We start from the raw sequence: 14733 nt of genomic DNA on the forward strand, positions 1-14733 counted from the left end.
CATGTGGTGCTGGGGATTGAACTGTGGTCCCTGACGCTTTGCTAAGCTTGTTCTAAGTAGGTGCTTTAGACCACTGAGCCATCTCTCCAGCCCCGAGACTTGTTGCTGAATGGACAGAGTACAGTACAATGAATAAATAATGTGCGTATTAGATAATTAATAGACATACTTGCACCTAACATGAATCTTCATAATTCAATATATCATGCAGGGCTTTTTTGGTGGAACCGGGGTTTGAACTCAGGCCCTTGCGCTTGCCAAGCAAGCACTTATTCTACTGTGCTATCTCCCCAGCCCCCATCATGTTTTCTAATGGACACAGTGCACTGGTTTCTAAATGTGTACTGCTTCTAATGTCATATCAATTACTGCTATACTCTCTCAACTAAACGTTTGTTTTTTTTTAAAAAAGGTAATATATGAAAAGAGACAAGAAAAAAATGTCACAGAGGGCCGGGGATATGGCTCAGTGGAATAAGCGCTTCCCTGGCAAGTGCAAGGTCCTGAGTTCAATCCCTGGTTCCGCCAAAAAAAAAAAAAAAAAAAAAAAAAAAGTCACAGGACTGTCCTGCTACACTGTATATGGTTAGACACGACTATATTTGAATAGATGTAGATTTTAATACATGAATAAATGTAGATTATTGTATATAAAAAAATAAGACATCACCTACAAAGAAGCTCTATTTCAAAGATGAATATAAGAGTCAACCTTATTTTGGGGGAAATACGGTTGACAAGTAGAAGCCAGATTATGGAAGTCTCACAATGATGGCAAATCGTTAAGAGCTTTCAATAACAAACAGATGAGTGCGGCATATGTGCTATAGGTTTGCTATCTCTGGCTTAAAATGGTTAGCCTTTTCCCCAAGGGAGACCACTGAATGAGTTAAAAGAACAAGTAAAACATGAATATATTTACATGTTAGAAATTCCTTTTGAAGATCTCTATATACTACCATGGAGTGGTCTTCAGGACGGGCTTTTATGTGAAATACAAAACATATACAAGAGTACACTAGCCTTAATCTAAGAAGGAGAAAGAACATGAATATACTTGAATGAAGATACAGTAGTATTTTAAAGACAAAACACAGGATAATCCAAGATACATTAAAAGGGTGACCTATCAAGAAAGAGAGGTGAAAGGGGACAACAGAAGCTAGAGTTCTCATCATGTACCACATTTTCAATTTTTGATTCTAGGACCACAGGAAGATGTCACATAATTATGAAACAAATTAAATAAAAATGCAAGCACCACTGGGCAAAATACTGTTAGGGAACAAAGCACAAGATAGTAAAGTACTAATAAAAATGTCTACTTAAATGAAGAAGATGAAAGTATACATTTAGCATTCAGGGACTTGGCAACTGACACTTTATAATTGTGGGATGAATTATCCCTAATTATGAACACAACTCAACATAATGCACCTTCTGAAGAGATATAACATTAAGAATAGGGATACTGAGAGCCACATGGAACTACTGACCACCTCAAAGGTGGCTAGTGTGACTGAACTATAAAATCTCTGGAACTTCAACTCATTTAAATTGAAAACCAGATACCCAATTCAGTTATTAGAAAAATTTTAAGTACATGGGGAGCAACTTGGATATATGGGTCTTTTTCAACTGTAAATTTTAGGAAATCTAAATACAGATCAAGAATTGCCAAGGAATTTTTTAGCATCTGACTGAGATGTGCTGTAAGTATAAAATACATACTGGATTTAAGACTATAAAAAAAAGTTTTTTAGGTTTCTTTTTGTATTTAGTACAGGGTCTATAGGGTCTCACTACATAGATCAGACTCACAGTGATTCTCCTGTTTTCAGCCTCCCAAGCGCTGGGATTACAGGCACGCGCCACCATGCCCAGTCTCAATCACTGTCTCAGTGTGCCCCAGGGGCCGGGCCGGCATAGCATGCCAGGGATTGAACCCCTGACCTCTGCATCTGCCTAAGCAGGTGCTTTAATCCACTGAGCTACCTGGAAAAAATATCTTTAAGTATCAATAATTTTTAAAGCCAACTGTGGTGGTGTGTGCCTTTAAAGTTTCCACTACTAGGGAGACTGAGGTAGGACGATCATAGGTGTCTGCAAGTTCAAGGCCAGTTTGGAAAACAGAGCTAAATCCTGTCTCAAAAAGCAAACACACAAAAAATTCAGACTGGTTGTGGTGGTACACACCTGTAATCCCAGTATTCTGGAGGCTGAGACAGGAGAATCTCTGTGAAAGAGTTCAAGGCCACCCTGGGATACATAGTGAGATCAAAGCCAGCCTGAACTATACAACAAGACTCTATGCCAAAAAAAATCATATTGTACACACACTAAAACAATACCTTATGGCCATAGCTGGCTAATGTATTAATTGTAGCTTTTTACTTTTTATAATGTGGCTATGAGAAAGTCTAAAATTACACATGGGGGTCACATTTTATCTCTTCTGAACAGCACTAATTTATAGTATTGAATGCACTCCTACTGGGCAGGATGGGACAAGACACACACTAACCATTTAAAGAACTATAAGGAATAACAGGACAATCTTTTTTGTTTCATTTGGGGAAGATAGTTTTAACATTATAGGGTATAATCAGAGTACAGAACTTTGAAAATCCTTCAGGAAAAGTGAGTCAATTCTTTCAACATAGAAAAAAGACTGCAGGACTGGGGAGAAAGCTCAGTAGTCAACACGCCTGCCTGGTAAGTGCAAGGATCCACGTTCGATCCCAGCACCACATATCATGCCGGCCCTGGGTGCCAGGCCAGCCACCGAAACTGGGCATGGTGGTGCATACCTGTAATCCCAGCACTGGGGAAGCTGAAACAGGGGGATCACTACGAGTCCAAGCTATGTAGTGAGACCCTGTAGCAAGTAAATGAATGAATGAATGATTAAAAAATACTGCAAGGAAAATAAAAACAGAGGCTCTACAGGTTAAACGATACATGAGACATCAAGTAATGCATTATGTATCCACTGATCAATCACCCTTCTTTTCCCCAGTACAGCGGATGGAATGCAGGGTCTTGCATACACTAGCCAAATATTCTACCACTGAGCTACATCCCCTGACCTTGCAATGAATCATTTGACTCCAATTTAAGCAAATAAACTATAAGAATGTGTATATCTATATACAGAAAAATCAGGTACATGTAACACCAACTGCATTAATGATTCTTTTATTTGCAATGCCAGAGAACAAATCAAGACCTTGATCATGCTAGGTAAACACTACCACTGAGCTACTACACTACTAGCCCAGGGGGCTTGTGGGTTAGCTCAGTTGTTTAAGCGCCTGCTGGGGCAAATCCAGTCAGGCGCAGGGGACTGCGGTTCTATCTCCAGCTCTCCATGCCTTACCCGACCCACCCTTAAGGCAGCCTGAGCCAGCCAAAAAAAATTCTTCTCATTACCAGCCCAAAAATTATTTTAGAGCCATGATAATGACTCTAATTTTCATTACTTTTAGAAACACAATCTGCAATATTAACAAATGAAATATGTCCAAGTCTATGACAGAGTGTGTAGAAAGTGCATATGAAACAAGTCTGGCAATGAACCAACGGTTGTTCAAGCTGTTAATACATATAAGGAGTATTTTATTATTTTACATTTGCATGTGATATTTTCCATAATAAAAATCTAAAATCAACAAAAATCAAGTTGAGGTGGCTCCCACTGGTCAAAAACAGAAAAATATGACCAGCAAGAAGAAAAATGAAGCTAGGTATGGTGATGCATGCCTGTAATCTCAGCGACTTGGGAAGCTGAGGCAGGAGATTATAAATTTGAGGTCATGCGGAAATGGTCAGACCTTTTATTGTGTTTTTGGCTTTGAAAGTAGCAAGTGACCAGAATCTGCCATGGCAACAGGCTTTAAAAAAGACACTGTCTCAACTGTGGTGTTAGCACCAGCCAGCTCTCTGTACATTTGCTAGCTTGTAGTTTTCTAAGACTGAGTAAACTTCTTATTTTTAGAAAGTGGAGGTCTGGTTTGTAACTTTCCTTGTACTTAATTGGGTAAAAGTCTTTTTCCACAAACCACCATCTATTTTGTGAACTTTGTTAGTCATCTTTTATTTGGTAAATTATGAACTGGTGTAAATTTGTACAGTTCATGTATACTGATTGTGGCAAAGTTGTACAGATTTCTATATTTTGGATGAGAAATTTTTCTTCTCTCTATAATAAATTGTTTCTTATCTTGGCATTTAAAAAAAATAAATAAATAAATTTGAGGTCAGCCAGGGGAAATTAGTGAGACTCAAAATTTAAAAACAGATGAGGATGTAGTTCAGCACTTCCTGGGTTGAATCCTCACTACCATAAAAAACAAAGAGGGAGAAAAAAATGGCAGAATAGCAATCAGCAAAATACAGCCTCTCTGAGAACCAGGATCAAGATACCTGGAAAAGAACAACTTAGTGAAGAGGAAAAAATTCCTAGAAATTTGGAGGGAGCTGACAGATCAACTAGAAACTACAAAGAAACTAGAAAAAATAATGCACAATGCAGATTAAAGAATGAAGCAGTTTGCCAGGCATGGTGGTACATGCCTTTAATCCCAGAATTTGAGGCTGAGGCAGTAGGATCACTGTGAGTTCAAGGCCAGCCTGAGCTGCATAATGAATTCAAGGCCAGCTTGATTTATAGACAGAGTCAGAGTCTCCCAGTCTCAAAAAACTTAGGTGTCAGGCCGGCCCTGCCCCTGGGGCAGGCTGAGGAATTGACACAGGACGTAGTGGCGCACACCTGTAATGCCAGTACTTGCAAGGCTGAAAACAGGAGAATCACTAAGAGTCCGATCTATGTAGTGAGACCCTGTACATCCTGTCCTAAATACAGAAAAAAAATACCTGAATGACGCAGTCTAGAAAGCTCACCTTGACTCCTCAGGAGGGGACCTTTCTCTGCAGACACAAAGTAAAGTGGGAAAAGGTTGGCAGCTCTCTCACACTTGCTTGCTCTCTTTGGTGACATCATGCTTGCCCAGTAAGTGCTGTACCAATGATCTACGTCCCCAGCCCTCTCATTCTCCTTAATCTAATTGTTAATTTCCTTACACTTAACAATGCATTCTCTCATTCTTCTCTCCTATCTTCCACTGCTTAATTTAAAAAATTTTCTTGTTTTCATTCTCCCATTTCCTAAGCCTTCTATTTTACTAGTATAACCATTAAACTTTATTAATCTTTAGATACTTAAATCTCTATTATTACTGTTGAATTCTTTTCTATTGTTAGTGGACATATATTGGTTGTATTTAGTAGGTATTTACAGTATGCCAATATTTGCTTTGTTAGTGTTTATGATATAGCTATAGATCATATTTCTATGGTTAAGGGTGATATATTATTGGTTCTTATGTTACAGTAATATCCAGTTTGTTTCTGACACTTTTACTGCAGTTAATCTTGTTGCTACTGCCAGGGCAACACAGTTGTTGCTATTAACTGGTTTTCTGTATATCTGGATGGATTGGTTTTGTGATACTAACAATACTGTGGTCTATTAACAGAGAACTAGATGGTGGGCCAATTATATTGTATTTTCCTCCCATAATTTAACAGGGCCAGTTGGATCTTGGGACAGAGGGAAATCACCTATAGTTAAGCATACTGCTCTGCAGTTTAGGCTAGCCTTGAACTTGTGGTGTTCTTCCTTCACCAGCCTCCCAAATACAGGGATTATAGGTGTGTGCTGCTACGGAGTAGATCATTCAAAAGCAGATGCTAACTAAAAAGATCTCCCTTCATGTTACTGAAGTCTTTTCACTGTAATTCACCTACAAAGATCAGCATACGGAAAAAAAGCAAGTGAGTTAATGAGAGTGAACAGAACAATAAGGTGTTTGGCAAACTCAAAGATACAACTAAATGGATAATGGAAATACAACAAACAAAATGATCAGCAAGTTTACAGAAAATACTAATAAAAAGCTAGCTGAGCTAAACAAAACAATACAAAACATGAATGACAAGTTTACTGAAGACAAGTTTGTTTTTTTGGGTTTTTTTTTGTGGAACCGGGGATTGAACTCAGGCCCTTGCGCTTGCAAGGCAAGCACTTACTCTACTGAGCCATCTCCCCAGCTCCCTGAAGACAAGTTTTATAGTCCATGAAAAGGTATCAAATAGAAATCTAGGAAATTAAAAATCCCACTGAAAGTATAGGCACAAGTGACCAATGTGAGAACAGTGTCATAACAAGAAGACAATGATGGGTCAGGCATATACATCAGTGGCACAGCACCTGCCTGGCAAGTGCAAGGTCTTGAATTCAATTCCTGGTACCAAAAAAAAAAAAAAGTACTGATGTCAGCGACCAATTATCCACATACCTTAAAAACAAGAGAAAATGATAAAGTGATCTAACAGCTGCTAAATGACACAAATCTAAGATTAAACAGAATTAGTAAAAAATCAGAGGATAACACTCATAGCATTTAACAACAAAAGTTTACAGAAATTACAGTAGAAAAATTTCCCAAGAATGGAGAAAGAAGCATGCAGACATATAGAACCCCAAATAGCCATGATTAAAGAAGAATTTCTCCATAGCACACCAGTCAAGATTGCACGATAAAGGGACAGAACCCTACAAGCTGTTAAAGAAAAACAACAAATCACTTACAAAGGTAAATACATTGTTATTACAGCAGACTTCTAAATACAAGACTTGAAAGGCCAAAAAGTAGTAAGTTTCATGCCCCAAAAGAAAACTGTACAATCCAGTTGAACATACCCTACAAAATGCTCTTTCAAAATTGGAGAAATAAGGTCTTTTCTCTTTTCACAAAGAGAACCTTATGAAATTCATGACCACCAAACCAGCACTTCAAAAGCTTCCACAGGATACCCTAGAAAGAGACAATGACAACAACGATGCAAAAAAAAAAATCTGACAGAATACAGCAGGAAGGGTAAACAATAGCGGGAGAAAAAGGGAATCAGTAGCATGAAAGTAAAGCAATCACCAGAATAAGTAAATTATTTTTCTGCAATAAGTTATAACCTGAGTGGTCTCAATTTAGCAATCAAGACATAAATTAGTAAACTGCAACAAGAAACAAAACCCAAAGGATGCTGTATATAAGAAACACATCTAACCCCAAAAGAAATGCATACAGTAAAAAACTCAAAGGATGGGCAAGAATATTCTATACAATGAGAACCAGAAAATAAGCAGAAGTAGTTATTCTATTTCCAGACAAAATAGACTTCCAGCCAAAACTGATCAGAAGAGGCAAAGAAAGCCCTCCACGCTCATTAAAGACACACTTCAACAGGAAGAGATTATAAACATACGCACAGAGCACTGGTACACCCAGCTTCATAAATCAAACACTACTAGACTTAAAAGATAAACATCAGCACGATTATAGTGATGGACCCCAAAACCACACTGTCACAAATAGACATGTCAACCAGACAAAAATCAACTAAGAAATGTCAGAGGTGGACCAAACCTTCAAACAAACGGACTTAATATATATCGACAGTATTCCACCCAACAACAGAATACACATTCTTCTCAGCAGCACATGGGCCTTTCTCCAAAACAGACCACATACTAGCCTGGAGAGCAGGCAAATAGTCATGTAAATTCAAAAGAACTGAGATTATCCCGTGCGTATTATCAGACCTAGTGCAACGAAATGAGAATCAATGGCAAAAGAAACCACAGGAATTAGTCAAGCACAGGGAAATTATAAAGACTATACACTTGAATAATCATGGGTCACAGCAATCAGGCAGTTCCTAGAATCCAGTAACTGGCAATGCAACTGAAACAGTAATTCAAAAAAACCTACCGACTAATAAAAGCCTGATGGATTCACTGCTGAATTCCACAAGAATTTCAGGGAAGATTTAACACCAATCGATACCCCTCCAACTCTTTAATGAAACTGAGAGAGGAGGAGTACTCCCAGAGTCATTCCTGGATGCTTGCGTTACCCTCATGCCAAAACCAGACAAAGATCCCACCAAAAAAGAACTACAGGCCAATCTAGTTCATGAATATCCATGTAAAAATCCTCAACAAGGTACAGTAATACATTGGCTCACCAACATTTCTGTCTGTGAACAACTCGTCAGAATTTTGCCTTCATTTGCAAACTCCACATGGGGTGATGAACATGACCACAGGCAGCTTCCCTGCATGAACACAAATGTGGCCATCTTCAACAGAATTGGGAAAGAATTGAGTTCATGAACAAAGGTACCCCTACACTGGCACACAGATGCATTAAATCATCCAAGAGATCCGACACCATCACCAAGTACCTCAAGTACCTTGAGGTGGTTCAGCATATCCAAATCAATAAATTCAATAAATGTGATCAGACACAGGATAAGAATCAGATAATCATGTCAATAGATGCAGGAAAATCCTCTGACAAAACCCAACATCCACTCATGATATTCATGATAAAAACCCTGAAGAATGCAGGTGTAGAGCAGTGATGGTGGATCTTTCAAGCTTTTAATGATACAAATAGCCCGCTGTGAAACGTGTGTCATAGGTTTGCCACCACTGGTGTAGAAGGACCTTATCTCAATCTGATAGAAGCCATTTATGACAAACCAACAGCCCACATTCCCCACATTAAATGGGAAAAACCTGAACATTTGTTCTTGTTCCTCTAAAATCAGGAACAAGACAAGGATGTCCAGTATCACCACTCCTGACCAATACAGTACAGAAAACATTAGCCTGAGCAACCAGGAAAGACAAAGAAAAAAAGGGATACATATAGGAAAAAAAGAAGTCAAACTGCCATTATTTGCAGATGACATGTTCCTCTGTAGAAGACATAAAAATTTCTATGAGAGGACCCTACAATTAGTAACCAAATTCAGTAGTGCACCAGGTTACAACATTAGCAAGCCAAAATCAGCAGCATTCCTGTACAACCATAATGACCCCATTGAGAAAGAAATTAGGAAAACAATACCAGTGATAGCATCAAAAAAAAAAAAAGTGATACCTGCTTAGGCAGACGCAGGGACAGGGGTTTGATCCCCAGCTCCACATGACAGGTTGGCCCCGGCCCCAACCCTGGGGTGTGCTGAGACCGCGAATGAAACTGGCATGGTGGCACATGCCTGTAATCCCAGCACTTGGGAGGCTGAAAACAGGAGAATCACTACGAGTCTGATCTGTGTAGTGAGACCCTGTAGACCCTGTAGTAAATACAAAAAAAGTGAAATACTTAGGAATTAACCTGGGCAAGTGAGATAGCTCAGCAGCATAAGTGCCTGCCTGGCAAGCAAAAGGTCCTGAGTTTGATTTCCAGGAAGCCCCCGCCCCACAAAAAGGGATTAACCTCACCAAGTAAGTCAAAGATTCCTACAAAGAGAACTACAGTACTTTAAAAAAAGGAGGTCAAATAGAACATCAGAAAATGGGACAATGTCCCTTGTTCCTCAAAATGCCAACAGCATTCCTCACAGACCTAGAGGACATAATCCTAAAATTCATATGGAATCAGAAGAGACCCAGAATCACGGAATCCATCCTGGGCAACAGGAGCAAATCAGGAGGCATCATAATCTTGGGCTCCAAGTCCTATTGCTGCACAAAACTACCATGATAAAGACAGTATGAGACTGGCACAAAAGCAGACATGTGTGTCAGTGGAACAGAACAGAAGATGCAGAAGCAATCGCAGGCACATTCAGACCTAAGACCTTTGACAAAGGGGCCAAAACCATATACTGGAGGAAAGATAGCTTGTTTAACAAATGGTGCTGGAAAAACTGGCTATCTTACATGCAGAAAATTGAAGCCAACTTGTATTTCTCACTGTGTACTAAACAAACATCAAAATGGATCGAAGAGCTGAATATTAAAACAGAAAAAAACTGATGGATGAAAAAAAATAGGTAGAACTCTTAAAAACATAGACATAGGAAAGGAGTTTCTGAACAGAACCTCAGAGGCACCCAAAAAAATTACCGAGAATCAAATAATGGGATCATATTCCATTTGTTAAAGGAACAATTAACAGAGTAAAGAGTTCATCTACAGAATGGGAAAATATTCTTGTCAGCTCTTGGTCAGGCAGAGGTCTACTATGAAGAATATATAAAGAATTCCAAGAAATATAGCCTAAAAATATGCAATCAAAAAATTTGGCAACTGAAATAAATGAAAACACTCTTCTCAGAAGAACAATGACCAATAAATACATGAGCAAATATTGAACATCTCTGGCCTTCAGAGAAATGCAAACAAAACAATGCTGAGATTCTATCTTACTCCAGAAAGGATGAGTATCATCAAGAAATGAACTAATAAATGCTTATGTGGCTGCAGGAGAAAAAGAACCTTTCTAGTCTGTTGGTGGGAATGTAAACTAGTACAACAATTACGGAAATCAGTATGGGTATTTGTCAGAAAATTAAAGACATCATATTACAGTGATAGATGCATATTCATGTTTATAGCAGTACAACTCATGCTAGTTGAATCTTGCAAATAGCATCTATTAACAGATGAATGGATAAGAAAATGTGGTACGTATATATGAAGAAGTACTACTCTGCCACATAAGGATAAACCTGAGTCATCTGTAGGCAAATGGATGCACTTTGATATGGTAACATCCAACAAAGGGCCAGGGATATAGCTCAGTGACACAGTGCTCATCTGGCAAGTACAAGGTCCTGAGATTGATGATACAAAAAAGCCCTCCAAAAACCCCACAAAAAATCCAATGAAATAATTCAGGCATGCTTGGTTTTTTATTTATTCATGTTTTTAATTTTATGTATCTGGTGCAGGGTCTCACTATGCAGCTTAGACTCGTAGTGATCCTTCTGTCTGAGCCTCCCCCACACTGGGATTACAGGTGTGTGCCACCATGCCCAGTCTTGGCTAGCTCTGGAAACCTGGAGCAGGGCTGACATGGCATGTGGTACTAGGGATCGAACCCAGGTTCTTGTGCTTGCCTAGGCAGGCACTTAAGACTGCTGAGCTATCTCCGCAGCCCAGGCATACTAGTTTAAACAGCAGACTTTCTTTTATGTGAGAAATTTAAAATATTAGCAAAGAGCTAAATAAAAGGTAACAAGAAGTAAGGAGACATCTTGTTTGAAATTCTGTGTCAGTTTTTATTGTTTTTTCTGTTTAAAAAATGGTGTTTCCCTGTTTTAAGCTCATTCTTTAAGTGAATAAAAATTTAAAACATATTAAATACATATACATCAAATACTAAAAAAAAAGAAGGTGATAGATCTTGTTAAAAGGGGACACAGAAAAAGAGACAGAGAGAGAGTGAGCGAGAGAGAGATGGGAGAAGGTAGGGATGGGAAGTTGATAAGAAAACAATTTATTTTATACACATGTACCAACCCCCCACAAGGAATGTAACCATTCTATACTGTAAGTATATACAGATAAAAAAGAAAAATTACTCCAAAAAACTAAAACAAACCTCACATACTTACATTTACAGTAGGGGGTGTTGGTACACAATTGTAATCCCAGCACTTGGAAGGCTGAGGTAGGAGATTCCTAAGAAGTTCTAGTAGAGCCCATGCTATATAGTGAGATTGTCTCAAAAAAACAAACCTTGGGCCAGGGAGATTGCTCAGTAGAATAAACGCCTGCCTGGTAAATGTAAGTCTTGAGTTCAATCCCTGGTACCAAAACCAAACCAAAAGCCAATAATATAACTAAACTTATAACGAATATAAATTATAATCTCATTGGTCACCTTTGAAGAAGGTGAATTAATTCATCATTGCCCCAAACTGGTAAACAATGGAATTAACTATTGTTTCTGTCCTGTACCAACTGTTCAGTAGCTCCCCTATGCTACAGGGAACACATTCTAAAACCTCCAGGGAATGCCCGAAATCACAGATATTTAATCATATATTAAATATTAATCATATCTATTTTTTAAATCATAGCTATTTTTTCTTATACATACATACCTATGATAAAAATTGAATTTTTAAGTTAGGCAAAGTAAGAGATTAACTAAAAATAAAAGAATTATAACAATATACTGTAATAAAAGTTATGTGAATGTGGCCTTTCAAAATATTTTATTGTACTGTATTTGTCCTTCTCTTCTTGTGGAAGTGATGTGAGATAATAGAATGCCTACATGGTAAGATGAAGCAAGATGAATACTACTAGGTAAATGCTATGGTTTATATCAGTGATGGTGTACCTTTTAGAACTTTCAATAATAACAGACAGACAACTGCAACTCATGTGCCACAGGTTCAGTACCACAGGCTTACATCTAAATGTTCCCCAAAGCCTCAAGTGCTCCCAGTTGGGGTTTTCAGGAATGACTGGGATCATGGGTGTTTGATATAATCAGGTTAGTCCAAAGACTGGATTAGTATAGTTCTGGTGTGGCAGAATGGATTGACTGAAGACAGAAGACAGGAGACTCACCCAGAGTATAAGTAGCACCAACAGATAGACTTGTAACCTGAATGGAATAAAAAGGGAAAGGGAGGCCTGCTGCAATTGTTTTTTTTTTGCCTGCCCTGCCTTAGACTGTTTCTACTCTGCCATGCTCTTGGAAATCTCACCTTGCCTTGGAATCAACCAACTATGTACGTGAAACTCCTACAAAATACGAGCTAGAACAAATCTTTTCTCCTTTAACTGGTAGGTATCAGGTATTTTGTCCCAGCAATGAGAAAGTAACAGCTAAGACAGTAACCATTCTTTTTTTATGTATTTAGTACAGGGTCTACAGGGTCTCACTACGTAGATCGGACTTGTAGTGATCCTCCTGTTTTCAGCCTCCCAAACACTGGGATTACAGGCATGTGCCATCATGCCCAGTCTCAATTGCTGTCTCAGTGTGCCCAGGGGGTGGGGCTGGCATAGCACAATGGGAATCAAACCCCAGTCTCTGAGCTCTGCCTAAGCAGGTGCTTTAATCCACTGAGCTATCTGTGTGGCCTAAAATAGTAACCATTCTTATACACAGCAGTGTGATATCATCAGAATTGATCTGATAACTAAGATGACTGTGTGAATAATGTATAGGGATAATGTGTAGAGTATGGATACACCACACAAAAGACTCATGTTCTCAGGGATATAGAGTAAAGCTAAGAGATTCTTCATGTTACTCAGAATGGCATACAATTTAAACCCTTTAAATTACTTATGGAATTTTCCATTTAATATTTTCAGATCACAGCTGACCACAGAAACTAAAAACTTGAAAGCAAAACCATAGATAAGGGGCTGGGGAGATAGCTTGGTGGTGTAAGCACCTGCCTGACAAGTACAAGGATCCAAGTTCAATACCTAGTACTGCATGTCGTGCTGGCCCCGAAAGAGGCGAGGTGGTGCACACCTGTAATCCCAGCACTGGGGAGGCTGAGACATAGCAAGACCCTGTACCAAATGAATAAATAAAAATTTAAAAACAAAACATAGAGAAGGGGAACTAAATAGCTGATGTGGGAAAATTCCTTTCATAATTCCCACTAATAAATGGAGAAAGGACAAAATTAGAAAATTACCACTTTGAAAATCTTAACAGAAAATAAATTTTTAACAGATCTAGGCAGCAATTGCTAATAACTGCTAAAACCAATTTGCTAAATGCTAACATGGATCTTCACTTGAACCCAATAATTTTTAAAAACTGTATTATGTAAGTTATCACATATACACAGAAACTCAGAATAATATAATGTAATTCCAAGTACCTATTACTCAGCTCAAAAGTTATCAACTTCACCTCCAATGTCATATCATCCATACCACTTCAGGTCTGAAATAATTATTTTAAAGCAGAAATGTAGAAAAATTCTACAAGACCAATGACCCAATTTTTTCTATAAATACAAAGAAGAAAATAAAAAGAGATACAAAAATGTTAAAGATTAGAAGAGGTCAATTTTAACATGTAGCCCTCACTTAACACCTCATAACATAAACTGCAAACAAGGAGGTGAGGTAGGGGAAATTTCATAAAAATCTAAACACTTATTACAGAGTAATTCAATTTTCTTAGATATGATGCTTTGTTTTTAAGAGTGCTCACAGTCTAGAGATACATGTTGAGATAATTATGGATGCAATAACGTCTGGAATTTGCTTTAAAATAGTCCAGTGGTGATGAGTATAAAAAATAAGACTGGCCATATGTTACTAACTGTTGAAGTTGGGCAGTGGGTGCCTGGCAATCATTACATCGTTTGGCTTACTTCTATATATGTTCAAAAATTTCCATAAATGTGTTGTTTTGTTTTGCTACAAAGTCAAGTTCCCCTGGAATAATAATGAGGTACAAACGGGAAAGCATTGGGACAAAGACAGGACTGCAAGTCTATGTGAGATGAAAAAGGCCTGCACTGGAGACAGGGCAAAACACAAAGAAAGAAGAATTGAATAGACATTTAGAAGACAGATTTGATAGGGCTTGGTAACTGATTATGTAAAGTGTGATGAGGAGGAGTCAAGCACAAGGCTGAACTTTCTGACTGAGCACATGCATGGCACTGAGAAGGGGCAAATTTGGGAGGAAGGCTGGGGACAGAGATAACCTGTGGGACCTGGCATAGAGATGGAATCTGAAGCAAGATAAGTGAGGGATACCCAGGATGAGGACAGTAACTAGGACACTGTCCTGAGAAACACCTGAGGCCAAGGTGGGATATGTGTGCACATGTCTGTGTGTACACATGATGGGGGAAGACCTTGACTCACAGCTTGGG

General features: G+C 38.5%; 1 protein-coding gene across 2 annotated transcripts in view; it reads right to left on the minus strand.

Moving 5' to 3' along the window:
* The window catches only part of Smc1a (structural maintenance of chromosomes 1A), a 47684-nt gene that overhangs the window by 7293 nt on the left and 25658 nt on the right, over nucleotides 1-14733 (minus strand). The window lies entirely within an intron of this gene.

This window comes from Octodon degus, unplaced genomic scaffold (genome assembly GCF_000260255.1).
Source record: "Octodon degus isolate 3935 unplaced genomic scaffold, OctDeg1.0 scaffold00335, whole genome shotgun sequence".
NCBI lineage: Eukaryota > Metazoa > Chordata > Mammalia > Rodentia > Octodontidae > Octodon > Octodon degus.